This window comes from Macaca mulatta, chromosome 16 (assembly GCF_049350105.2).
Source record: "Macaca mulatta isolate MMU2019108-1 chromosome 16, T2T-MMU8v2.0, whole genome shotgun sequence".
NCBI classification, from domain to species: Eukaryota; Metazoa; Chordata; class Mammalia; order Primates; family Cercopithecidae; genus Macaca; species Macaca mulatta.
Genome location: NC_133421.1, coordinates 78,415,732 through 78,442,144, shown reverse-complemented (window position 1 = coordinate 78,442,144; position 26,413 = coordinate 78,415,732). Strand labels below are relative to the sequence as shown.

The 26,413-nt window shown below is 42.1% G+C and overlaps 1 long non-coding RNA gene across 1 annotated transcript in view; it reads right to left on the bottom strand.

Annotated features, from left to right (window-relative positions):
* Window positions 1-372: 372 nt before the first annotated feature.
* Window positions 373-26,413, bottom strand: part of LOC144335903 (uncharacterized) — a 58,087-nt gene continuing 32,046 nt past the window's right edge. The window contains exons 2-3 of the long non-coding RNA XR_013407111.1: window positions 1,995-2,340; window positions 373-1,339 (exon numbers count right to left, since the gene is read on the bottom strand). This is a non-coding gene — a long non-coding RNA (uncharacterized LOC144335903). The remainder of the gene's footprint in view (window positions 1,340-1,994; window positions 2,341-26,413) is intronic.

The window sequence follows — 26,413 nt, the reverse complement described above, 5'->3', positions numbered from 1 at the left end:
TCATCTCCCACAGAGAACTCCTCTGCAAGGATTTGTTTCTCCTTTATTTTTCTACTTCAAGCAAAAGAAGATTAAGCACCATGTTCTGAAAACCTACTCTTATTGGTCTTCTTTCTTAAATACTTACAAATGCACTAAAAGTCATCATTAACCCCTGAGAAGTTTTTTTGTTTTGTTGTTTTGCTTTTTCATTTTAAGTTCTGGGATACATGTGCAGAATGTGCAGGTTTGTTACATAGGTATACATGTGCCATGGTGGTTTGTTACACCCGTCAACCAGTCATCTAGGTTTTAAGCCCCGCATGCATTAGGTATTTGTCCTAATGCTCTCCCTCCCTCCCCTTGCCCCCCACCCCCCACCAGGTCCGTGTGTGTGATGTTCCCCTCCCTGTGTCCATGTGTTCTCATTGTTCAACTCCCACTTATGAGTGAGGACATGTGGTATTTGGTTTTCTGTTCCTGTGTTAGTTTGTTGAGGATGATGGCTTGCAGCTTCAACCATGTCCCTGCAAAGGACATGAACTCATTCTTTTTTCATGGCTGCATAATATTCCATGGTGTACATGTGCCACGTTCTCTTTATCCAGTCTATCATTGATGGGCATTTGGGTTGGTTCCAAGTCTTTGCTATTGTAAATAGTGCTGCAATAAACATACTGTGCATGTGTTTTTATAGCAGAACGATAGTCAAATGCTATTGGAAGCAGAGATCCCATATGCTTTCTACCATTTTTGGCCCAACCTGAAGTGCCATCTATGGGGGTTAAGTTCTGACTGAGAAGTGTTTATTTCAAGAGATGTCAGAGAGAAGCTATACTTTTGGTTTCACGGGAAGTCTTTACTTCCATGCAAGGATGCTGGAACAAAGTTTTCCACTCTTTTTTCACTGTTCTATGGAAAAATCTACATGCAACCAAGGAGGTGTTCATGGTCTTTTCTGTCCACGCTGAACAAAGGATGAGATGCCCTCTGCTCACAAATTGCTACAAACACAAAGCATGACAAAATAAGGCATTTGAAAAGTAAAAGGGCCAAGATGAAAAATTCGAAGAACTTTTCTTGGGCTCCCTTTGAAAATAAGAGTCATTGCTTTCTGTGCCTCAGTAAGTCTTGTACTTTTGTACATTTCTAAGATACTTTTTGACTTTCACAAAGAAGTTTCTGCCCCACCTGCCTCTAGGGACTTGTGTAATCACAAGTATTCTAAAGGTAGACACACTCATTGAATTTGTGGGGCCACGTCCTTCTCTTCATCTGGCTATGATTATGGAGAAGAGAAAAGTCTCAGAGGAGTTCAGTCTGAAGCTTGAACACACCATTTGTGCCTCTCTTTGGGATCCTGGAAAAAAAAAAACAAAAACCAAGGATCAGAAAGCTGAGGTGACGCCCTGGGCAGGATTCCCCCAGGTAAATTTCCTACCTCATCCCCCTAGAAGTCTGCTCTCCAAAAGTTGAAGAAGGCTCTACTTTCTATGTCACTGGGCTCTAAGCACTGGGATTACCAAAGTTTATTTTCAACAAGCCTTAAAATCTAACTCCTTATTGGCCTTGTGAACAGGGCAGGCCTCTTACAGAGTGTAGAAGGGGAACGGAGCGACACACATTCAGCCTATACTGGAGATCGTGGTAGCCACTCGGCCTCATGAGCAAATTCCCAACTCTCACCGTTAACATCCTCCCACTTCCTCTTACAAGCTTCTCTCTTGCTTTCAGTCTGTCTCGATCTTTCTTAAAGTGAAATCCTCAACTCCAGCCCCAGGAATCTAAAGGAACAGATTGTAGCAATAATCAAGGGTATCATCAATGATTACTCCTTTCCAGTGGGCATTTACAGTCAATACTGAACCCAGAAGGCCTTCTTAATTTCTGCCCTCTTGGGATGTCGCTCCTTGGACTTACTGATGCATTTTGAATAGTGAAAACATTTTAGGCAAGGGGAAAGATTGCCCTCTGCAGGGCATATGAATCTCAACGTTTTAAAGGCAATCACTCACCGGCACAGTACATGTGATTTTCAGGGATTCTTCATTCTTCCTCTACTTTTAGGTTAATACAGCTGGTGACAATCTTGTTGGCTGGAATGACTTCCACACACATTTATTGCTCAAGTATAAAGAGAAAGAGAATGCCAAGAAAACCATTTAAAGTTCCATTCTTTTTGCAAAAATGTGTTGATGCAATACTTCCCAAAATCAGGTGAACATGAGGACAGTTTGAACTTGAAGTTGGTGAGTCCTTCAGTGTTGCTGGGAAAGCTAAGTCCTGCCAGTCCATATCATAACACCACACAGCTAGCAGGAAAGGGAGTGTCACGGGTATTTCAGGTTTTCCTTCCAGATCCTGCACAGAAAATAAGAAGCTATGTATCCCCTAATGTGTAGCCTCACACATCAGCTACAATAGAACTCTTTAAAAATGCAAGGTTAGGCCTGGATCAGTGGTTCACCCCTGTAATCCCAGCACTTTGAGAAGCCAAGGTGGGCAAATGACTTGAAATCAGGAGTTTGAGACCAGCCTGGCCAACATGGTGAAACCCCGTCTCTACTAAAAACACAAAAATTAGCCGGGCGTGGTGGCACACTCCTGTAATCCCAGCTACTCGGGAGGCTGAGGCAGGAAAATCACTTGAACTTGGGAGGCAGAGGTTGCAGTGAGCCGAGATCACACCACTGCACTCCAGCGCCTGAATGACAGAGCAAGACTATGTCTCAAAAGAGAAAAAAAAAAAATGCAAGGTTAAATTAAGAGAATGTCATGATGTGAGTCTCTATGACTTCAGTTAAGTAAAATCACTATGAAGGTGAAAATAAATACTTACCTCCATGGTCATACAGTCCTAATCAACAGAAGTTTTGGAGAAAATATAAGAAATAATACATGGTTTTTTTCTTAAAAGAAAAAAAATGAAGGGAATTATCAAAAGCTAAAGATAGCCTGAAAAACAGTGGATCGATTAGAAAATATTGAGGCAAAGTAATTAGTGCTAAACTCTATGTAGAGCAGCCTCTGTTAGCCAGCAGGGAAGGCTGGACTGAAGTCAAAAACTAGAAGGCAAAAGCTTCAGGAGTCCTTGAGACATAATTACCAAATGCATGGAGTTTAATTCTGTATCTTAAATTACAAATATCTAAATGTGGATGTAAATCTTCACCTAGGTCAGGGCTTCTGAGAAAAGGCTTCTCATGCATATTCTGTGAATATAAAAGAGATTTTTAGAGGGTTCTCTAAGTATTTTACATCTGAGCCCCTTAAAAAAAAAAAAAAAAGTCTGCTTTAGGCCAGGAGCAGTGGCTCACGCCTGTAATCCCAACACTTTGGGAGGCCGAGGTGGGCGGATCACTTGAGATCAAGAATTCGAGACCAGCCTAGGCAACATGGTAAAGCCCTGTCTCTACTAAAAATACAAAAAATTAGATGGGTGCAGTCAGTGGTGGGCACCTGAAATCCCAGCTACTCGGGAAGCTGAGGCAGAAGAACCGCTTAAACGCGTGAGGTGGAGGTTGCAGTGAGCTGAGATCATGCCACGGCACTTTAGCCTGGGCAACAGAGCTAGACTCTGTCTCAAAATAAATAAAAACTAAAAAGTCTGCCTTAGAGGGCCAGCTCCTCCTCCCACCTTTCCTTTATCTGTAAACAGTACTATTGTTTCCAAGACTCAGCGTTGTCACCCACACCCAGCAATTCACCCAATCCAATGGCTCATCCTGCTTGATGTCATGTTTTTCTAGGGATATGTCCCTTCCTTCTTAGAGCCAACACTCTTGAAGTGTGGGGCAGAGAAAGGATTAAAAGGGAAAGGGGATAGGTATTTAGTGAGTTTAATTAAATTATGCATTAAAATTTAATGAATTTTTCATAACGTCATTCAATCGCCACAAAAAAAAAAAAAAAATTCCTCACAATAATCCTGTAAGGAAACTGAGGCTAGGAAAGTTTAAGGAACTTTCCCAGGGCTTCCTGGCCCATCAGATGTGGAGGAACAATCTTGCACCCCGGTCTGCGTTACCCCAGTCCCATGCTTTTCCCACCGTCTCATTCTGCCCCCCAGGCAAGTGCCTACATAGAGCCGTGCATGGATCACAATGCAAATGGGACCTCTGTGTTTTTGCACTATCTACTCAATCCGTTACTGCAGCCCAGCCTCAAAGTTAGGCTAGGATTTCCAGTTGACAGAAATAGCCCCATAGTTAATCTGTCTACCTCTTCTTGTACTCTCTTTCAAGCTATTCAGATAATCCCTTTTCTTTCCTTCTTTCTCTTTCTTTCTTTCTTCTCTCTCTCTCTTTCTTTCTTTTTTTTTTCTTTTTTTTCTTTTCAAACGGAGTTTCACACTTGCTGCCCAGGCTGGAGTGCAATGGTGCGGTCTCGGCTCACTGCAACCTCTGCCTCCCGGGTTTACGTGATTCTCCTGCCTCAGCCTCCCAAGTAAGTGAGATTGCAGGCGCTCACCAACATGCCCAGCTAATTTTTGTATTTTTGTAGAGATGGAGTTTCACCACCTTGGCAAGGCTGGTCTCAAACTCCTGACCTCAGGTGATCCACCCGTCTCGGCCTCCCAAAGTGCTGAGATTGCAGGCAGGTGTGAGACACCATGCCTGCCCCAGATAATCCCTTTCAAATTAATCCTACAGCAACACAAGTCTGTGCCGCCCATTAGCCATAAAATTAAGGCCAAATGTGTTGATGTTGAACCAAAAGCCCTCTACAATCTGGCAATAACCCATGATTATCCCTATACAAACGCCTCTCCAAGGCAAATGAGAATCTTCACATTCCCTAGGCATATTTTTATGTCCTTTCCAGTTTTGAACAAATGCTCAGTACTAACAGAAGTATCCTCTTCCCCTCTGCTTCCTTCAGGAATGATTTCAAGGCCGGGCAAGGTGGCTCACACCTGTAATCCCAGCACTTTGGGAGGCCAAGGCCGACGGCTCATGAGGTCAGGAGATCAAGACCATCCTGGCTAACATGGTGAAACCCCGTCTCTACTAAAACTACAAAAAAAAATTAGCCGGGCATGGTGGCAGGTGCCTGTAGTCCCAGCTCCCCGGGAGACTGAGGCAGGAGAATGGTGTGAACCCGGGAGGTAGAGCTTGCAGTGAGCTGAGATTGCGTCACTTCACTCCAGCCTGGGCAACAGAGTGAGACTCCGTCCAAAAAAAAAAAAAAAAGAATGATTTCAAATGCCAAGATTCATCCTTGTCCTTCCCCAGACACTGGAGTCACATTGCCTTCCTTCCACCCCACCTCTGCCACTTACTAGTTGGGGGACCTTGGACAAGTCACATAACCTCTCTGTGTCTCATTGTCTTCTACTGTAACATGAGGATACCTACCTCATAGAGTTGTTGTGAGGCTTCAATTAGTGAATGTGTGATACTTCAAACAGTGTCTGACACATTGTAAATGCTCTGTAAATTTAGTTATCGAAATCTTCATCATTTCCATCATCATCATCATCCCCATCATTTCTTGTTCAAAATTTTCATAGACCTTTTAGTACCCGAATATATTTGACATGAATACATCCATTACTTTGGGCAGGGTTTTCTTCAAAGAGTTTGTGGTTTTGTCCTATATCTGTTCCATCTATTTTTGTTACGGCCTATAGAAATTGAAACAGAATAAACCTCGCTAAGACAGAATCTACAAAGACAACTCTATTCTTGGTGTCTCCCACACTGAACAGCAGAATCTTGACTCAAATTTACTAAAATCTATTTTATTGAGCTAACATTTGTTGAACATGTATTTTTTTTCCAGGAACTGTACTAAACGCTCTTTTTACACATTCTTATTTAATCCTTGCAATAACTTTATGAGTTATAATTAACCCCGTTGTATAGATAGGAAAAACTGAGATTTAAGGAAGTAAGCTATACATGGCCAAGGAAATATCCCAAACTCAGGTGATTAAGTCATCTGTATACGTTCCACTTACAGTCACAAGCACAAATAATACAACTGACTCTAACAGGCTGCTATAGCTTGGATGGGTACCCCTCTTCCCTGGGTTTATTGTTGAAATGTAATCTGCAATGTGGTTGTGTTGGGAGGTGAGGCCTAGTGAAAGGTTCTTGAGTCAACAAGGATGGATCCTTTGTTATTACAGTAATTCCCTACCTTGGGGGTAAGTGAGTTCACTCTCTTGATTATTAGGTTGGCACAAAAGTAATTGTGGTTTATGCCATTACTTTTAATGGCAAAAATCGCAACTACTTTTGCACCAGCCTAATAGTTCCCACGACAGCTGGTTGTGAAAAAGTGTGGCACCTCCCCTTTTCTCTGTTGCTTCCTTTCTTGCCTTGTGACCTCTGCACACACCAGCTCCCCTTCACTTTCTGCCAGGAGTGGAAGCAGCCTATGGCTGTCACCAAATGCACATGCCCAATCTTGAACTTTTCCAGACATCAGAATTTCTAAGCCAAGTACGTCTTTTTTCTTTATAAGTTATCCAGTTTCTGGTATGTCTTTATAGCAACACTTAATGGACTAAGACACATGCCATACTTACGTTCTCCTGTGAAAATTCAGATCCTCTTCATTAAGGGACTAGTGAGAACCCTTGGCCAATGTGGCCAAGAACCTCTGTTCCAGAATCTTCTTTTTCTTATGTTGCCCCTCCTCACGGTTTTAAATACCATCTACATGCTGATTTCTCCTCAAGTTTTATTTCTAAGTCAGACTTCCCCTAAACTCCAGAATAATATAGCGAGCCACCTTATCAAGATCTCTGCTTATATTATATCTCAAATATAATAGGTAAAAATCTAAATTTCTGATTTGGCTCCCTCAGATTTCTCTAACCATAGCCATCTCCATTTCAGTTAAAGGAAGTGTCATTCTTCAGGAATTTGGTCCCAAATCCTTGGAATCATACTCAACTCTGCTTTTTACTTTTTTATTTTTATTATTATTTATTTATTTATTATTTTATTTTTTTGAAAGGGAATCTCACTCTGTCACCCAGGCTGGAGTGCAGTGGAGAGATCTCGGCTCACTGCAAGCTCTGCCTCCTGGGTTCAAGTGATTCTGCTGACTCAGCCTCCCAAGTAGCTGGGATTACAGGCGCCTACCATGATGCCCAGCTAATTTTTGCATTTTAGTAGAGATGGGGTTTCACCATGTTAGTCAGACGGGTCTCAAACCCCTGACCTCAAATGATCTGCCCACTTCGGCCTTCCAAAGTGCTGGGATTACAGGCATGAGCCACCATGCCCCGACCCCTGACCTCAAATGATCTGCCTGCCTCGGCCTTCCAAAGTGCTGGGATTACAGGCATGAGCTACTGCGCCCTGCCTCAACTCTGCTTTTTCTCTCATCTTCCGTATTCAGTGTTTCAGAGATATGGGTGGCTCTACTTCCAAGATTTTTCTAGAGTATGAGCACTTCCCACTACTTCTGCAGTCATCACCTTGGTCTGAGACACCATCATCTCTTACCTGGTTGTAATACCTGCCTCTGACGGAATTGTTCTCTGCACCTGGAAGGCTTTTCCACTGTGTATCTCACAGCTTGCATTGTCACCTCCTCAAGTCTTTGTCCAAATGTTATCTTCTTAGGGGCCTACCCTGTCCACCCTACTGAAAACTGCAACCTCATTTTCTCCCCCTTACCTGGGCTTTTTTTCCCACATAGATCCATTGCTTCCAAATATAATAATTTCCTCATTGTTAACACCTGTGGTTAGCCTTCTGCTAGAAAGGAAGTTCCATGAGGATTTAGATTTTTGTCTTTTTTATTCACTGATAAATCCCCAGCACAAAGAACAATATCTAAAATGTGGCAGGTGCTCAGTAAACACTTACTGAATGAATCAATTAGTAAAGCTGAGATTCAATCCCTGGCTGTCTCAGCTCTTGACAACGTGATTGCTGTGGTGCCCTCCAGAAGAAGAGAAGGTCTTTTTAACTAGATCAGAGACCCTCTGATGCAAGCCCAGATTAAACACAAATACCCTGTAGCTGACATTCCTGGGTAATACCATTGCACATCCACTGGCTGGCATTGCTTGGACACATCACAAACTAATAATGTATTGCCCAGTGTTATCTAGTCCGTATCAGGACAGTCTTTGGTATAGAATGTACACAAGCAAACATTTATGTGGCTTCACAGTAGTGTGGGCAAAGCTAGAGGCTGAGTTTGGGGATAATGTGGAGAAAAGGCAAGAGGCAAGACAGGGACCAGTCACCAGGAACAGAAGTCGCCACCTGGCAAGAAGCCCCAGGAGAGAACGCCACGAATGTGATCTGGGTTGACCCAGAGGCTGGCCCTCAGCTGTGGAGTACAAGCTCAGGAACCCCATCTGTTTATGTATTTGGAGAAAATATGAGCCTCAAGAGTGGAAAACATTAACTGGGAGCTCCAAAGTGATGATGACAATCAAAATGGTAATTTAGAATTTAAAATTTCCAATGAGTACTGCAACTTCCAGGGGCACTAGGTACCCATTTCACTAGCCAGTGAGTTTTCTCCTGTAAGTGAGATACTCAGGGGGCCAAAGCATAATCCATTGTCAACATATTAATTTGCCATGAAAAAAAATGAAATTATAGGCTGGGCGGGGTGGTTCATGTCTGTAGTCCCAGCACTTTGAGAGGTTGACGTGGGTGGATCACTTGAGCTGGGCAACATGGCAAAACCCCATCTCTACCAAAAAATCAAAAAATTAGCAGGATGTGGTGGCATGTGCCTGTAGTTCCAGTTACTCAGGAGGCTGAGATGGGAGGATCGCTTGAGCCTGGGAGGTCAAGGATGCAGTGAGATGTGATTGAGCCACTGCACTCCAGCCTGGGTGACAGAGTGAGACCCTGTCTCAACAACAACAACAAAGTAAAAGAAAAAAATGAAATTGGCATGGACAAAGGTAAAACCATCTTGAAAACGTGCCGCCACCCCAGGTTGGCCTAAATCTGTGATGAACAAATTCATACCTGCAGCTGACCCAGCAGAAAATGAAAGTGAATGACACAATGTCTCCTAGAAAACCCTAGAAGTGGCTGCACATTTGTGTTCAATGGTCCATGAACAGCTAAAAGTGTAGAATGAGTCATCGAAGGAATGAGCACAGCATGCAAGGAGGATGATGAATAGGGTTGGTCAGACAGAAGGATATGGTCCGCCTTGAGGAACTGTGAGATGTCAGCCTGGAGCCTGGGTTTGGGAGGTCTTATGGGAGTCGACAGAGCATCATCATAAAAGTTCTTGAGTAGAAGTCTGAAATGATGAGCCAGGATGTATTCTGTGACTCAGCATCAGTTAGAATTTTCCTGTTGCTTGTAACAGGAGATCCAGTTGCAACAATAAAGCATATTTATTGGTTCTTAGGACTTGAGGTATGAAATGTTTCAGGTACAGTTGGAACATGGCTCTGCTTTAATTCCTCCACAGTTCCATCAGCTTTGTCCTTCTGTCTGTATCCGTTCCACGTTCGGGGTAACAAACACCCCTCGTGATAGTGATAGCCTGCAGAATTTCTAGTTTTCATTTTTACATATTGGACAGCAGTGTCACCCAATAAGAATGTAATGTGAGCACATTTCTAATTCTTAATTTTCTAGTAGTCTCATTTAAAAAAAAAGTTTTAAAGGGCTGGGCACAGTGGCTCATGCCTTGTAATCCCAGCACTTTGGGAGACCAAAGCAGGAAGATTGTTTGAGGCCAGGAGTTCAAGACCAGCCTGGGCAACATAGCAAGACCCGATCTCTACAAAAAATTAAAAAATTACCCAGGCATGGTGGAGTGCCCCTGTAGTCCCGGCTACTCAGGAGGCTGAGGTGGGGGAGGATTGCTTGAGCCTGGATCAAGGTTGCAGTAAGCTGATTGTGCCACTGTACTCCAGCTTGGGTAACAGAGCAAGGCCCTGTCTCTTAAAAATAAAAAAATAAACAGGTAAAATTGATTTAATAAAATTTTATTTCTCCCATATGTCCAAAATTTTATTCCAAGATGCAATTGATATGAAAACCAATTATTATTGATGAAACATTTTACATTCTGGGGCAAGCGTGGTGGCTCACACCTGTAAATCCAGCACTTTGGAAGGCTAAGGTAGGAGGATTGCTTGTATCCAGGAGTTTGAGACCAGCCTGGGCAATATAGCGAGACTCTGTCTCTACAAAAAATAACAAATGAAAAAATTAGCCAGGCATGGTGGTGCATGCCTGTATTCCCAGCTACTCAGGAGACAGGCAGGATTGCTTAAGCTTGGGAGGTTGAGGCTGCAGTGGGTTGTGACTGTGCCACTGTACTCCAGCCTGAGCAACAGAGTGAGACCTTGCCTCAAAAAAGAAAAAAAATTACATTCTAGTTTTAATGAGACTTTCATTCCTATTACATCTGTGAATATGTATGCATTTATGAATAAATAAAATAAATTTGTTACTACAGGCATTTCAAAAAGTTTGCAAGCCACTGCTGCCTTAAGGAGAGCGAGTCTTTACTACACATGCAAACTCAGACCTATTGAATGACATTAATCTTAATAATCTTAAAAAACTAAGAGAAAAGAGAATTTTAGAGTGTCACATCATTCTAATTCTCATGAATTATACAACAATTCTACACACATAACATTTTGAATTAACCATATGCATCTGATTAGAGTTTTTCAAACAGATGAGTTATGATGTGAACCACTGTAATATGCAAGACTATGCCACACGGTACATAGGATAATTTTTAAAATTTTGTGTTTATATTAGGAAAATATACCTAGCACGTTCAATAGCAATGGAAATGGACAGTGAACAGTTGGGGTTTGGGTAATATTGAAATATCTGGCTGGATGAGTTACAGAAACTAGAGATACACACCAATACATATGTCCCCTCTGCTGTCTATCGAGATGACATAGCTTCTACTTCCTTCCTTAGCAGACTCCCTGGGACTTTCCCTCCTTTGCCATCTGAACAGAGAATCCCAGAGAAATCCAGTTTCTCTTTTTTCTTTCCAGCAAGAGCAAACACCAAAAGACTTGGCCATTTCTTATCCTCCTTTTCTGTGCTTTCTGAGTGTCTATAAAAGAGAGTTTCTCAGTGTTTGAAAACCACAGATGCCTCCTTCAAAAGTCACATGAAGGACTGGGCCTGTGGGCCTCGTGGCTCATGCCTATAATCCTGGTGCTTTAGGAGCCCATGGTGGGAGGATCCCTTGAACCCAGGAGTTACCCAGGAGTTTGAGGTTACAGTGAGCTATAATCATGCCATTGCACTACAGCCTGAGCAACAGAGCAAGACTGTGTCCAAAAAAAAAAAAAAAAAGTTACATGAGGTGAAACCTTAGAAAATTCATCAAAATATCAAAACAGTGTGGAATCTTATGGAGTCTTTTTTTTACAACAGATTCAAATAGGACAATTATCCAGACTACGCTTTCCTGCTTCTAACTTCTGTCAGAAGTACTGGACAGAAAAATACCAATGTCAGAGGACAAAGGGGGTCACTCCTGGGGAGGAGCTCTGACCAGTCTTTTAAATTTTGCCTTACCTTGCATGGCCAAGAGTTCTGATGAGAGAATTGCAAACACTTGTAGGCAAATATCCTGAAATAGCAACAACAGCAACCCTGGGAAACCACCCTATTTACTATGAAACATGATCTACATGTCTTTGTTATGATGGTATTGGGGGAAGTCATACAATGCATATGGTAGGGTGGTAACAACACATCAGAATCTAACCTAATGTTACAAGGAATATAACTAGAAATGGTAATGCACCTGGTACAACCTGAAGTGTTGTTGAATCCATATTAATGAATCAAATGAAAAACTATTTATATCTGGTAATGTTCAAAAATATTTTTTCACTTATGCTAATGTTGCTATTAGTGATGGTTAGATTTTTTGTTGTTTGTTTGTTTGTTTTTTGAGACGGAGTCTTGCTCCGTCTTGCTCCAGCCGAGGCTGGAGTGCAGTGGGGTGATCTTGGCTCACTGCAAGCTACGCCTCCTGGGTTCACGCCATTCTCCTGCCTCAGCCTCCCGAGTAGCTGGGTCTACAGATGCCCGCCACTACGCCTGGCTAACTTTTTGTATTTTCAGTAGAGATGAGGTTTCACCGTGTTAACCAGATGGCCTTGATCTCCTGACCTCGTGATCCGCCCGCCTTGGCCTCCCAAAGTGCTGGGATTACAGGCGTGAGCCACCGCACCCGGCCAAGAGTGATGGTTTATGTGTCGACTTGGGCTAGTACCAGTTATTTAACCAAACACTGGTCTAGATGTTTCGGTGAAGGTATTTTGCAGATATGATTAACATCTAAAATCAGTTGACTTAAAGTAAAGGAGACTATCCTAGATAAAATTTGTCAACCTCACTAGGTCAATTGGAGACCTAAAGAGAAAAAAACTAAGACTTCCCAGGGAAGAAATTTTGCCTCAAGATGGCAACATCAACTCCTGCCTGAGTCTGCAGCCTGTGACTTGGCCTACAAATTTCCAGCTTTCCAGCCCCTACATTTGCACTAGCCAATTCCTTAAAATAAATCTCTCCACCTTATGCATGCATATACTCTTGGTTCTGTTTCTCTTGGGAACTCTGATTGATTTATTCCATTTTGCTAAAAAATAATTCAGGGTGTCAAGACACAACCCAGGCCTGATCGCGCTGCTTTTTGTTGCAAAAGGAAACCAGTCCCATTTGCTCCATCCCTCGGGAATCCATTGGCCTAGTAGGGCTCGGCAGTGCTCACACATAACTCAAGGTGGCGTTCATGCTCTACTCGAAAGAGCCAGGCTTCCTAGTTGCTGGCCACGCCTCACAGACTTTTTCCCTGAGATTTCAAGACAGCCCAATGACTCAGCAACAGGAAAGGGAAAGCATAAAATTTGGACCGTGCATACTGCAAACGTATCCAATGTACACAAGTTTGCCATCACTATCAACAGGAAAATTCACTTTGGGGATGAATGCTTTCTTGGGAGCCCTATTTCTTTGGTAGGATTTAACTTACTCTAAGCAAATAATCACTTGGACAGTCCTACAAAATCCCCCACATAATAGGAACATGGTTGACTCGCCATTTTGTCTTGTTTCTGCCTGCCACAAAAGCTAGGCCACCTATTCATTGTTCTAGATTTTCTTACTTTTCAAGTTTTCAGGGGTGTCTTTTGGAAATTTAAGCTCCTGGAGCCCGAGGGTGCTGCATGCATGTCTGCATGTTTATGCACACAGGGCATGACTCACCCTGACCCCAGGATGTCAGCTGCCCTACCCGCGGTCCTAGAGAGACAGACTCTGCCTGTGCCTGCTCTGCAAACCCCTTGGTTAATCCTGCTGGTGGCCAGGACCATAACCTGCCATTAGGCCGTGTCCTTGACCACAGAGTGCAAAACATTTTAATGGTACAGGCTTGTTTAATCCCTGCATTATTTTGCAAGATAAGTTTGAGATGTCTTTACTTTTTAAATTTCTGCTTTGCATATGGGGAAACAGGACCAGACACACTGAACATAATGCAGTGATTCAGAATTAGAATGAAGTACTCCTACCTTCAGTTAAAGGTGCCAACCTCCCTAAATGTCTCCCATGAAAGTCTTCCCTCTTCCCTGCCACTGCCGACCTTCACTTTATACATATAGTGTTTGTTTATTTTTTAGAGTGTACACATTTACGTAAGTACACAGATCAATGTCTGTGTTCCTGCAGTTTTAAACCTTGTGCCAATGGTGCAGTGCTACTGCCATGACCCAAAATTAGCATCTTTTACATCAGAATCTGATTTTTAGAATATACACACAGTCTCCCTCTTAAAGACACATAATTCAAAATAGCAGGTAGAAAGCCCTGAGAAGTCCTATCCAAAATAAAAAATGTAATGCTATTTAATCACATAATTTCCTAATTTACTTGAACAGAGATCACTTTTTTGCACTGTACTCTTTACTTTAACATCAGTAAAAGTAATGTAGCACCCTTTTGGAAATGCTGAATAAAACTAGAGTTTTTTAATAGCATAAAGTTGGGTATGTAGACCGTGACTACCCCTCCCCTCCAATAGTCCACCTTACTATGCAGAGGAATTTCGGAGTTCACAGAATTAGTCTTAGAGACACCTTGAGCTATGTGCGAGCACTGCCGAGCCCTACTTGGCCCATCAGCAGTTCCGAGGGATGGAGCAAAGTTGGATTTCTGTGGCTTCCCAAGGCATCCCAGTAGTTGACAAAAGCCAAATCCCATAGCAGTTTTCTAATCCTGAAATTAAGGAGCAGAGGTCAGCTTACATGGGTTAAATAGTACTCTCTTCTACTATGGATGGGCCCTTCCCTTCCTAAGCACACAGGCATCTCCCAAGGTCCCCTTGAGCCCCCTCCAGCTGTTCCAGTCTTGGCACCAACAGGTGCCTCCTACTCCTAATCCTTTGGAAATGTCCTTCAGTCATTTTCAGTCCCTTAATTCTTGAAAGGTGACTTGATTAATGGGATATTCCTAAAAAACCACTACAATTTTTGCTTTTTTTAAATTTTTATTTTCAATTCTAGGGTACATGTGCAGGATGTGCAGGTTTGTTACATAGGTAAACAAGTGCCATGGTGGTTTGCTGCACCTGCCAGCCCGTCATCTGGGTATTAAGCCCAGCATGCATGAGCCATTTTTCCTAATGCTCTCCCTCCCCGCATCCCACTCCCTGACAGGCCCTAGTGTATGTTGTTCTGCTCCCTGTGTCCACCTGTTCTCATTGTTCAGCTCCCACTTATGAGTGAGAACATGTGGTGTTTGGTTTTCTGTTCCTACATTAGTTTGCTTAGGATAATGACTTCCAGCTCCATCCATGTCCCTGCAAAGCACATGATCTTGTTCCTTTTCATGGTTGCATAGTATTCCATGGAGTATATGTACCACATTTTCTTTATCCAGTCTATCATTGATGAGCACTTGGGTTGATTCCATGTCTTTGCTATTTTGAATAGTGCTGCAATAAACATATGCATGCATGCATCTTTGTAATAGAACAATTTATATTTCTTTGGGTATATACCCAGTAATGGGATTTCTGGGTCAAATGGTATTTCTGGTTCTAGATCTTTGAGGAATCGCCACACTGTGTTCCACAATGGTTGAACTAATTTACATTCCCACCAACAGTGTAAAAGCGCTCCTATTTCTCTGCAACCTCACCAGCATCTGTTATTTCTTGACTTTTTAATAATTGCCATTCTGACTGATGTGAGGTGGTATCTCATTGTGGTTTTGATTTGCATTGTTCTAATGATCAGTGATATTGAGCTTTTTTTTTTTAATCTATCCCCAAATGAAAGCCAACTCCAGGCAATGACTTTTCTGAAAATCACTGAAAATCACTCATGCAAAAGTTTGTCTGTCTTCTGTTACCAAACTCCACTGCTATCATAGAAGATATATTAAAATGTGAAATTGAAATACAAAAGGAAGAGGTGGAGAAGGCAGAGGACAAAGAGGGAAAGAAAAAGAAGGGAGAGTGATATGGTTTGTCTGTGTCCCCAAACAAATCTCATCTTGAATTCCCACATGTGTGGGAGGGACCCGGTGGGAGGTAATTGAATCATGGGGGCAGGTCTTTCCCATGCTTTTCTTGTGATAGTGAATAAATAAGCCTCACAAGATCTGATGGTTTTTAAAACTGGAGTTTCCCTGCACAAGCTCTCTTCTCTTGTCTGCTGCCATTTGAGATGTGCCTTTCACCTTCCACCATGATTGTGAAGCCTCCCCAACCACAGGGAATTGTGTGAGTGCATTAACCCTCTTTCTTTTGTAAATTTCCCAGTCTCAAGTATGTCTTTATCAGCAGTGTGAAAACGGACTAATACAGAGAGGAAAGGAAGAATAAACTGGATAATTTTTTTAAATTAATTCCTTTGAAAGAAATTAAGGACAGAACTTTTAATTTGAGTGATGCTGGTAGAAGTGATGCAGGTTAAATCTTACTATAAAAGACAAAATACTTATCTTAAAAATAAGTAACTTCCTGCATTAATTATCTATTTCTGTGTATCAAACGATCCCAACACTTAGCCACTTAAAACAACCAATATATACTACCTCACAGTTTCTGGGTGTCAGTAATTCAGGAACCACTTAGTTGGATGGTTTTGGCCCAGGGTTTCTCATGAAGCTGTGTCAAGCTGTCAGCCAAGGCTGCAGTCATCTGGAGGCTTCACTGGGGGCCTGAAGGATCTGCTTCCAAATTCATACCCATGGCTGTTTTTAGGAGGCTTTTATCCTTGCTACATGGGACTTTCTATAGGTTGGCTTGTGACTTAGCAGATGACTTCCCACAGAGAGAATAATTCAAGATAGAGAGTATGACCATGACAGAAGTCACAATGACTTTTATAACTTAATCTTGGAAGTGATATGCCATTGCTTCTGCCATGTTCTGTGTGGTGCAGAGAAGACAGCACAGGATGTAAATACTAGGCAGAGTCCATTGGGGATCATCTTGCAGGCTAGCTTCTACCCTCTCCAAGGTACAACCTCACAGAAAATTGCATTGCCTCTGAATCTGGGGCCTACTGCTGAGCATTCAGCTAATGAAGTTCAAATGTTCAGTAGGCAAAAGCCACGAAAATGGGCATGTCGGTGGCACTTTCAGACAGAAGGCAGATGTTTAGCATCATCCATGAAAAAGGAGAGCATCAAACAGGTCATTTGTATGCATAGATGGAGGCAAGAGAATCTCAGACAGACTTCAGTACAGGGTGTAGAGGAATGAGTGGAGACTACTTTATCGGAGACCACTCAGACCACTTCAAGAGAGACGATTGTATGCATCTCTTTTCTACCCATCTTCAGTAGAGTTGAAATCATCCATGGAGGAATTTCATCATGCAAACCAGCCAATGCTACAAACCAGGACTTTTTTTGTTTTTAGGAGAGTGATTTGTTTAAACTTTGCCAGGACACCAGTGAAAGAAACACACTTTCATCTTTTTTTTTTTTTTTTTTTTTTTTTTTTTTTTTTTGAGAGGGAGTACAGTGACACGATCTTGGCTCACTGCAATCTCCACCTCCCAAATTCAAGTGATTCTCCTGCCTCAGCCTCCTGAGTAGCTGGGGTTACAGGTGCCTGCCACCATGCCCCACTAATTTTTATATTTTTAGTAGAGACAGGGTTTCACCATGTTGGACAGGCTAGTGTTGAACTCCCGAGCTCAGGTGACCCACCTGCCTCAGCCTCCCAAAGTGCTGGGATTACAGCCGTGAGCCCGGCCTCCCATTTACATCTTGATCAGGGCCCACTGAAGCTCACACAGTCATAGATAAAGGTCTGAGTTTGGTACCAATCAACTCTAGGTCTTGATAATAACAGGATAATTGCCTGACCGTAACAACCACATTAAACAGATTAATTCCTCATAGTGCATTGGTGGCAACCAATGCTGTCTTTTTACATATGTAAGTCAAGCTTTGCAAGGAGTACATTCATTTTTCAACAAGTATTTTTAAGTTGTAGTTTTATCTTATCATCTAAACTCACACCAGGCACCTTGACCAAAGAAAGTTTACAGTTTATGGCAAATACCTGGAAAGAATGACAATGTTTCTAACTTTGATCCCTTGCCAGTGCAGCATAGTTAGTAACTAACTGACTAAATAAATATTTTTAATTGCATTGGATTCCAATCTTGAGGAAGGTTAGTGATTTTAGTTTGTTTGCAAGAATGTAAGATAACAATGTCTCTTAATTTTTTAAGTCTAACTTTCAAAACCTGTCACATAGCATGTAATAAATCCAGGGGCCCATCCACACTGGATCAAATAAACAAAATATATGGTGGGTATGCACCATGGAATATTACGTAGTCATAAAAAGGAATGAGATCATATTCTTTGCAACAATGAGAATCAGCTAGAGGTCATTCTCCTAAATGAGCTAACACAGAAACAGAAAACCAAATACCACACATTCTCACTTATAAGTGGGAACTGGCTGGGCACAGTGGCTCATGCCTGTAATCCCAGCACTGTGGGAGGCTGAGGCAAGCAGATCACCTGAGGTTGGGAGTTTGAGACCAGCCTGACCAACATAAAGAAACCCTGTTTCTACTAAAAATACAAAATTAGCTGGGCATGGCGGCGCATGCCTGTAATCCCAGCTACTCAGGAGGCTGAGGCAGGAGAATTGCTTGAACCCAGGAGGCAGAGGTTACAGTGAGCCGAAATCGCACCATTGCACTCCAGCCTGGGAGACAAGAGCAAAACTCTGTCTCGAAAAAAAATAAATAAATAAGTGGGAGGTAGAGGGAGGGATAGCATTAGGAGATATACCTAATGTAAATGATGAGTTAATGGGTGCAGCACACCAACATGGCACATGTATACATATGTAACAAACCTGCACGTTGTGCACATGTACCCTAGAACTTAAAGTATAAGAAAAAAAAAGAAAAAAAAATATTGAGTGCAAAAGGTCACCCAACTTCCTATGATGAAATTTTAAATTAATGGGCACTTTTCAACATAATTTGCTTCCTTATCTACACTTGATTCAGAAATCTGCATTTTTTATTCTTTTTTATGACTTTTAAGTAAAAGATTTATATGGACTTGAAAAAAAAATAAGTGGGAGGATATCAAGTGCACATGAATATAAAGATGGAGAATATAAGAGCAGGAGGGAGGGAGATGGACAGAGGCTGAAAAGCTGCCTATTGAGTACTATGCTCACCACCTGGGAGATGGACTCATTAATATTCCAAACCTCAGCATCATGCAATATATCTTTGTAACAAATCTGCACATGTACCCCCGAACCTATAATAAAAATGGAATTACAAAAACAAAACAAAACAAAACAAAAAACTGTTACATAGAACCTGTCAATTCAATTCAACTGACAAACACTGATTGGTTACCAACTGTTGGCCAACCCCTTGGGGCAGGTACATTCTAAGAAGACATAGTCCCTGTCCTTTGGTAGTTTAATCAGAGTCAAGGACATTCAAAGATGTAGGTGCTGCTCTTAAAAAAAAAAAAAAAAAAAAGTGTAAATTAAGTTTAGCCTACAGTTGCCTCCCTGCATATTTTAAGCTCAGCCTAAAGGTTTCTCTGTACACAGTGAACTGTAACCTCACTGGATGTATAAATAGACCGTAACCTAGTCTTACATCAATCACCAAATTTTGGCCAATAACAGACAGTCAACTATTCAAACCATGTCCAAACAGGACAAACACTGAGCTGTTGCCAATCCAGCTATCTTGTACCTCACTTTCTTTTGCTGAATGTCATTTTCCTTTTTCTGTCCACAAATCGTCTCCAGTCACACAGCAGTGCTGGAGGATCTCTGAACCTATTCTAGTTTGGGCAGCTGCCCGAGTCATAAATTGTTATTTGCTCAGTAAACTCTGTTAAATTTAATTTGTCTAAATTTTGTTCTTTTATCACACACTTGGGCCAATATTTCCCTAAGTAAACAGCTACAAGATTTTTAGCCCAGTCATTAAGAAGAGTACAGCCTCTATATTAGAGTCCCAGTTCAAGCTCCAGTTCCACCATGTAATAACTGCATGACCACAGTCAAATTATTTAACCTCTTTAAGTTTTAGTTTCCTCATCCATGAAATGGAATAAGCATAGTCCCTGTCTCTAAGCTTATCATGAAGATAAGATAATGCAAACAAAATACGTTGTAACATATCTAACAGATACTAAACTCTCTATTAAAAATAATATTTACTATTCTTCTTCTCCCTGCCAACCCCTGCTCAGGATTGTAAAAAAGCACAGCCACTTTCTCAGCTTTAACTACATCTCTAGTCTCTACTATAAAGCCATTTCCCAACCTGTACATTCAAAAAATGCAGGTCATTTCATTCTCCACCAGTCCCCAAATATCCATTGTAATCATAGACATCAACCAAAAGAGAAAAACCTACAAGTGAAGTATTAAAAGGGTGAGATCAAGATCTATCCCAGATACCGTGAAAGGGGCAGGAGGAGAGTGCCACACTTTTGTGGTATATCCCTTACACATTCTTATGTTACTGTTGTTTACTCTCCAAGAAGTCACATACTTTGACTATTGCAAGTCTCTGAACCTCCCTGGGAGGAGTACATAGGTCTGTACAACCGTGAAGTTCCTGCATCATCAATCACCCAACAGCCATTCTCCAAGGATGTTGCAGAGAGATTCTAGGAGTCACCATCTATGAAGCTCAAGGGCACAAGCTCAGCGATTCCCAGGGTGCAGTGAGTAGGCTATGCTTTCACGGACTCTCACTGTCCATGGCACACGCCTGGTGCTCTCCCAATGCTCCAGGGAGAGTAAGATGGTTTCTCCTGGCTGCTTTCCCTTAGTAGAGAAAATCCTGCACCTCCCTCCTTTAGGGAGCGGGCCACTACTAGATCATCTGGAGATTCACAGCTGCTTATACCAGCAGCAGCAGCCCTTGGACAGCTCTAGTGCCAGGATTTCCAGACCTGTGGCTCATCACATGTAACACCAGTGCAGTCTGATAAGTTTATTAGGATATGGCGCTAGTGTAGAAAAGATCCTGGTTCATTTTCTTAACAATGTTCTACATTCAAATACCTTTAAAGAGGGATAGAATAGTTTCAAATGAAACCAAACCAACAAGACTTTTTAAAGAAGTTGAAGGGTGACCGAGTGCAGTGGCTCACGCCTGTGGTTCCCACACTTTGGGAGGCGGAGGCGGGCGGATCACAAGGTCAGGAGTTCGAGGCCAGTCTGGCCAACACAGTGAAACCCCGTCTCTACTAAAAATACCAAAAATGAGCCGGGCATGGTGGTGTGTGCCTGTAATCTCAGCTACTTGGGAGGCTGAGGCGGGAGAATCGCATGAACCCAGGAGGCGGAGGTTGCAGTGAGCCAAGATCGCGCCACTGCACTCCAGCCTGGGCAACAGTGTGAGACTCTGTCTCAAAAAGATAAATAAATAAATAAAGAATTTGAAGGGTACAGGATCAAAGAATCACAACTAATTGATAAAGATTCAAAAACAACAAACAAACTTCCATAATAGTTCATCATTGATCAAGTTATTGCTGTATTCCAGACAGCATACTAAGTGACTTACATAGATTTTCTCATCAAATCCTCTCAAAAAACTCTTTAAGAGGATGCAATATTATTCCCGATTAAAACTGAGAAGACACCGCGGCTTAGTGGTGTTAAGCAACTTGCACAAGGTCATGTGATAAGTTTTCAATGCCTCCTCATTTCTAAAAACTTGTATTTAGAGAGTTTCAAAAGTCCTGGAGAAGAAGAGAGAAAACATAATTTCAACATTTCTTGGGTTGCATTTGTAATGGGTCGGGGTAGGGAGTGGTTGAATGAGTAAGATCGTCAATGCCTTTAGGTGTTTGCTGGTTGAGCCATCTTCCCTCGCAAACAACTATTGCCCAAGCGTGAACTGACGTCATCACCCAATTCTGAAAGTAAATACATGGTCTAAGTGGTTTTACAGTTGTTCTTAGCCTCACTTCAGGCTGGGACAATCTTCTGCTAGAATGGAGGAGGGCCAGGAGTTCTAAACAGAACAGAAAAACTCAGTAACCTTCCCTTCTTAAGCCCTCATGGGCTTGTTTTCTTGTTTGAGGCATAGACACAGTTAATTCCGGCAATTAGAGCCCTCAGAGTACTGCTGATTCCAAATGAGAGAGTAGTATTTTTATTATGTTATATTCACAGATGCCCCCTCAAGCCCTCCATTTCTGTTCATCTGCTGAAGATCACTTACTGAGTTTAAGATTATCCTTGAGTTTATGTACATTCTAATGCAAATTAAAATGGTGATGAAGAACAAACAAGTGTGACAGGAAAGAATCTGCCTTCTTTAATCTCAGAAAGTGGAAATACACTGTTGAAAGAGATTCCAAAGTTAACAAACTTTACAATTTTAAAAAATGTCCTAAATTTGACTTGGAAACGCAGCATGTGAACTCACTGGCTGATGAGAAGCAGCTTGTAGAGGCTCAGCTTTGACAGCAAGGAGGCCAGCGTTCTGGTTCTAGCTGTGCCACCAACTAAGAGGGTAGCTTTAGAAAAGCTAATCCACTCAAGAAACAACAGATGCTGGTGAGGTTGCAGAGAAATAGGAGCACATTTACACTGTTGGTGGGAATGTAAATTAGTTCAACCAGTGTGGAAAGACAGTGTGGCGATTCCTCAAAGACCTAGAACCAGAAATACCATTTGACCCAGAAATCCCATTACTGGGTATATATCCAAAGGAATAGAAATCATTCTATTACAAAGATACATGCATGTGTATGTTCATTGCAGCACTATTCACAATAGCAAAGACATGGAATCAACCCAAATGCCCATCAATGATAGACTGGATAAAGAAAATGTGGTACATATACTTCATGGAATACTATGCAGCCATGAAAAGAAACAAGATCATGTCCTTTGCAGGGACATGGATGGAAATGGAAGCCAATATCCTCAGCAAACTAAGGCAGGAACGAAAACCAAGCACCGCATGTTCTGGAAGCTGAACAATGAGATCACATGGACATGAGGAGAACAACACACACTGGGGCCTGTCAGGGGGTGCGATGGGGGGAGGGAGAGCATTAGGAAAAATAGCTCATGCATGCTGGGCTTAATACCTAGGTGATGGGTTGATAGGTGCAGCAAACCACCAGGACACAGATTTACCTTTGTGACAAACCTGTGCGTCCTGCACATGTGCCTTGGAACTTAAAATAAAAATAAAAATAAATTTAAAAAAAGAAAAGCTAATCCATGTCCTAACCTTCTTATAGAGAGGAGCAAAGTCACATGAAACACATTTGATAAATGTTGCATTTTGCTTTCATTATTATAATATTAATCATAGTTTGAAATACCATGACTTTTCACCATATCAAGTGTGCTGGTAGCTCTCTCCCAACTGATGACCTCACTTTGCATTTCTCTAACTGGAAACACTCAGCCAAGAACTGTCTCATCTTTCCAGTTGTCTCCCACCTGGCCTCCCTAATTCTGCCTTGTTGCCCTGGGCCCTTTCTCTGACCAATAACTAAAATCAGACTTTCAAGTCCTAAGTCAGGTCATGTTGCTCTCCTACCAGAATCTAGCAGTGGCTCCCCTTCATTCTTGGTGTAAAATCTAAACTCTTTCTCTTGACCTACAAGGGCCACAGGATCTGATCTCACCTCTGACCCCTTCTCTTCCTGTTCTCTGTCTCTTGCTCTCTATGCTCCAATCCTGCTGATCTTGTACACACAAATTTCTGGGCTTATATTGTTCTAAATTTAGGTTCTAAATGTTTGCATGGGTGGCTACTTCTCATTAGTTACCATCTGTCTAAAACTGACCTCCCATTTCTACGGCCTACTACCCTGGTTTATTCTTAAAGTATGTTATTTCTTCATTTGTTTACTTTTTCTTGTAGCCCTCACAATTCCCAAGTGTCCACCACAATAATGACATGTTGTAGGTATTCAATAAACGTTTATTGAAACAGATGGAGAGATGGATAGATTCCGTTCCAAAGCCTACGTGTGTGTGTGTGTGTTCATTTATTTACTATTCTGGAAGATTGACACTTTGCTCTCCAACACTAGAGCAGCTAATTGATCGTTGATGCTGTGTTTCTCAACAGTGACCTCAAACGGATTATTGACTGACCACCTGCAGAGGAAATTATCATCACTTCCCTTGTGGGATTCAGGATCAGAAACAACGAGAATTAAGGAGTATCTGTGATACAGACAAGTAAACCAGAAATCAAAAGACATATGTCTAAACAGAATAACTTAGGACCCAAACTAGTAAAATACAGAAATGAGCAAAGGAGCCCTGAACCTAGATGAGAAAAATCACAGTCTCTGTTGGAGAAGAAATTTCTTCACGTCCACCATGTTCCAAATTAGGGATGCCTTATGTCTTCTCTTCTGCCCAGTCTAGCCCTGCTCCTCCTTACCTATGTCCTAGTTTAATCAATGTTCTCATCATTCACCCACCCACCCTCGCATGCATACAACCTTGATGTCAGCCTATGATTCCTTCCTCAGCTTCATGAATGTTCCTTGTATTCAATCGATTTGCAGATCAGGTCAGTTTGATCTCACCTTCTCCTTGCAACCACAATCTTAGTTCATGAGCTCTCATCTCTAAGTCAACCTCCACATTACTTCTCAAAGGATCTTTCTAAGTAGTAAATCTGATTATATAACCTCCATACTTAAAACCTCTTGAAAGGATAAAGTCCAAATTCTGTAATATGGTTTTTAAGGGTCTTCTGCTCATCTTTCTGGCTTCAATATCTGCTTCACTCTATCACTTTTACCACCGTGAGCTACACATACACAGTCACTCTCTTTAATCTCTCACACATTCTCTCTGCCTGTAACATTCTGTTTTTGTTTTGGGGGGTTTTTGGTTTTGTTTCTGCTTTGGAGATGGGAGTCTCTCTATGCTGCCCAGGCTAGGCTCAAACTCCTGGCCTCAAGTGGTCCTCCCACCTCAGCCTCCTGAGTTGCTAGGATTACAGGTATGAGACACCACATCCACTGTCAAGCATTTTTGTTGCCTTGCCTTCCTTAATTTCTTGAAGCTCCCTAAACTCATCTTGGTCTTTCTAGTCTTTCATTTGCACATCTTGTTTCCTCTATTCATCTTACTGGACTCAGTTTAAGCATCTTTATGTTCAGAAAAAAAACTAGTATTTTCCTAATGTATAAGAAGACACTTTTTGTTTGGGGTTTTTTGTTTTTTGTTTTTTGTTTTTTTGAGGCAGAGTCTTGCTCTGTCACCCAGGCTGGAGTGCAGTGGCATGATCTTGGTTCACTGCAAGCTCTGCCTCCCAGGTTCACTCCATCCTTCTGCCTCAGCCTCCCGAGTAGCTGGGACTACAGACACCTGCCACCACTCCCAGCTAATCTTTTTGTATTTTTAGAAAAGATGGAGTTTCACCATGTTAGCCAGGATGCACTCAATCTCCTTACCTCATGACCCACCCACCTCAGCCTACCGAAGTGCTGGGATTACAGGAGTGAACTACCATCCCCTGCCTTTGTTTGCATTTTTAAAATAAACCCTTTTTACATGATATTTTAATTATTTGTTTACAGGTCTGTTTTTCTAGCTACATTGAGTATTTCTTGAGGGCAAGGATTATATTTTATGTTTGTTTCTCCCAGAACCTAGTTCATAGTCAGTACCAATAAATGTTTATTAAATGATACAGACAAAAGTAAGATTAAAATGTATTATTGATTTATGTCTTTCTTTGGCTGCTGGAGACAAGCAATTGCCATCCTTCTTAAACAGATAACATCAGCATAAGGCTCTTTTCCTTTTCTATACATATATCTTGGCCATCAAATTAAACGGGTTGTCATTGAATGAATCACAGCCAACACACTACTATATATTTAATGTTCAGGATGTTGTGGGTACATAAGCCTCTTAGAAGTGAGTTAGGATCTTCAAATAAAAGAACTTAAATGCAAGAGCCACAAGCACAGGGAATTTAGATGGATTTCCTGATCTGCATAAGAATGACTGACATAGGATTCTTTAACATTAAGGCAATCCAGAAACTCACGGAAACGTTGACTTTTATTCTTTCTTTTACGGTGAAGGTTTAGGGCATCCTCTCCTACAAGTGTCTGCAGACCATGATGCTGAAGGATCACATTGCCCACATCTGAATGACCCTCCAGAGGAGCAAGGCAACTTCTCCCTTCTGCTTGTCCAGCAGCCTGTTCCCCACTTCTGATCTGTGCTGACTCAGCCAATCTGCTCAAATTGATGCAAGAATCCACCTGCACGAAGGCCCTACTGTGTGAGTCTTGTGCAACCATAGTTACCACCAAGTTAGACACTATTGAAATGGGAGAAGTTTCCTTATCCCCCTTGCAGAGCGTGAAACAGGAGCACGGCTCACTTCTTCAGTGCCCCACTGCTCAAACCCCTAGGGGGAGCATGAAGATGGGCAGGTCATGGGGAGTGTTTTTGGGCTCCAACCCCACAGCAGCATCTAGGGTTGAGTGTTTACAACTCCCAAAGCCCCAGTGAGCGTGTGTTACATTGCACTCCTTCAGCTTTGCCATCTGCAGGCAGCTTGTGTTAATCAGCTCAATTAGACCTGCCTTATTACAAGGACAGAGGGCTTTCTGTATCCTGGGTTCTTGCCCTAGTGTACAGGAAAAATTGGACCACTCATGGGCTTGGAGAATGAGTGCAAGGTTTTATTGAGTGGTGGAAGTAGCTCTCAGTAAGGTGGATGGGGGGCTAGAAGGGGGAATGGAGCTGGAAGGTGGTCTAACCCTGGAGTTGGTCTGCCCAGCAGCCAGACTCTCCTTTGACCATCACTGGCCAAATTCCCCTTGGCATCCACGTTGTTCCACCATCGATGGCTTGCTGGTGTCTGCTGGTGTCTGTCAGTGTGTTCTGGATGTTGTGCACCTCCCAATATCCAGCCACTTGTGTCCATGCCTGCTATGGTCTCGGA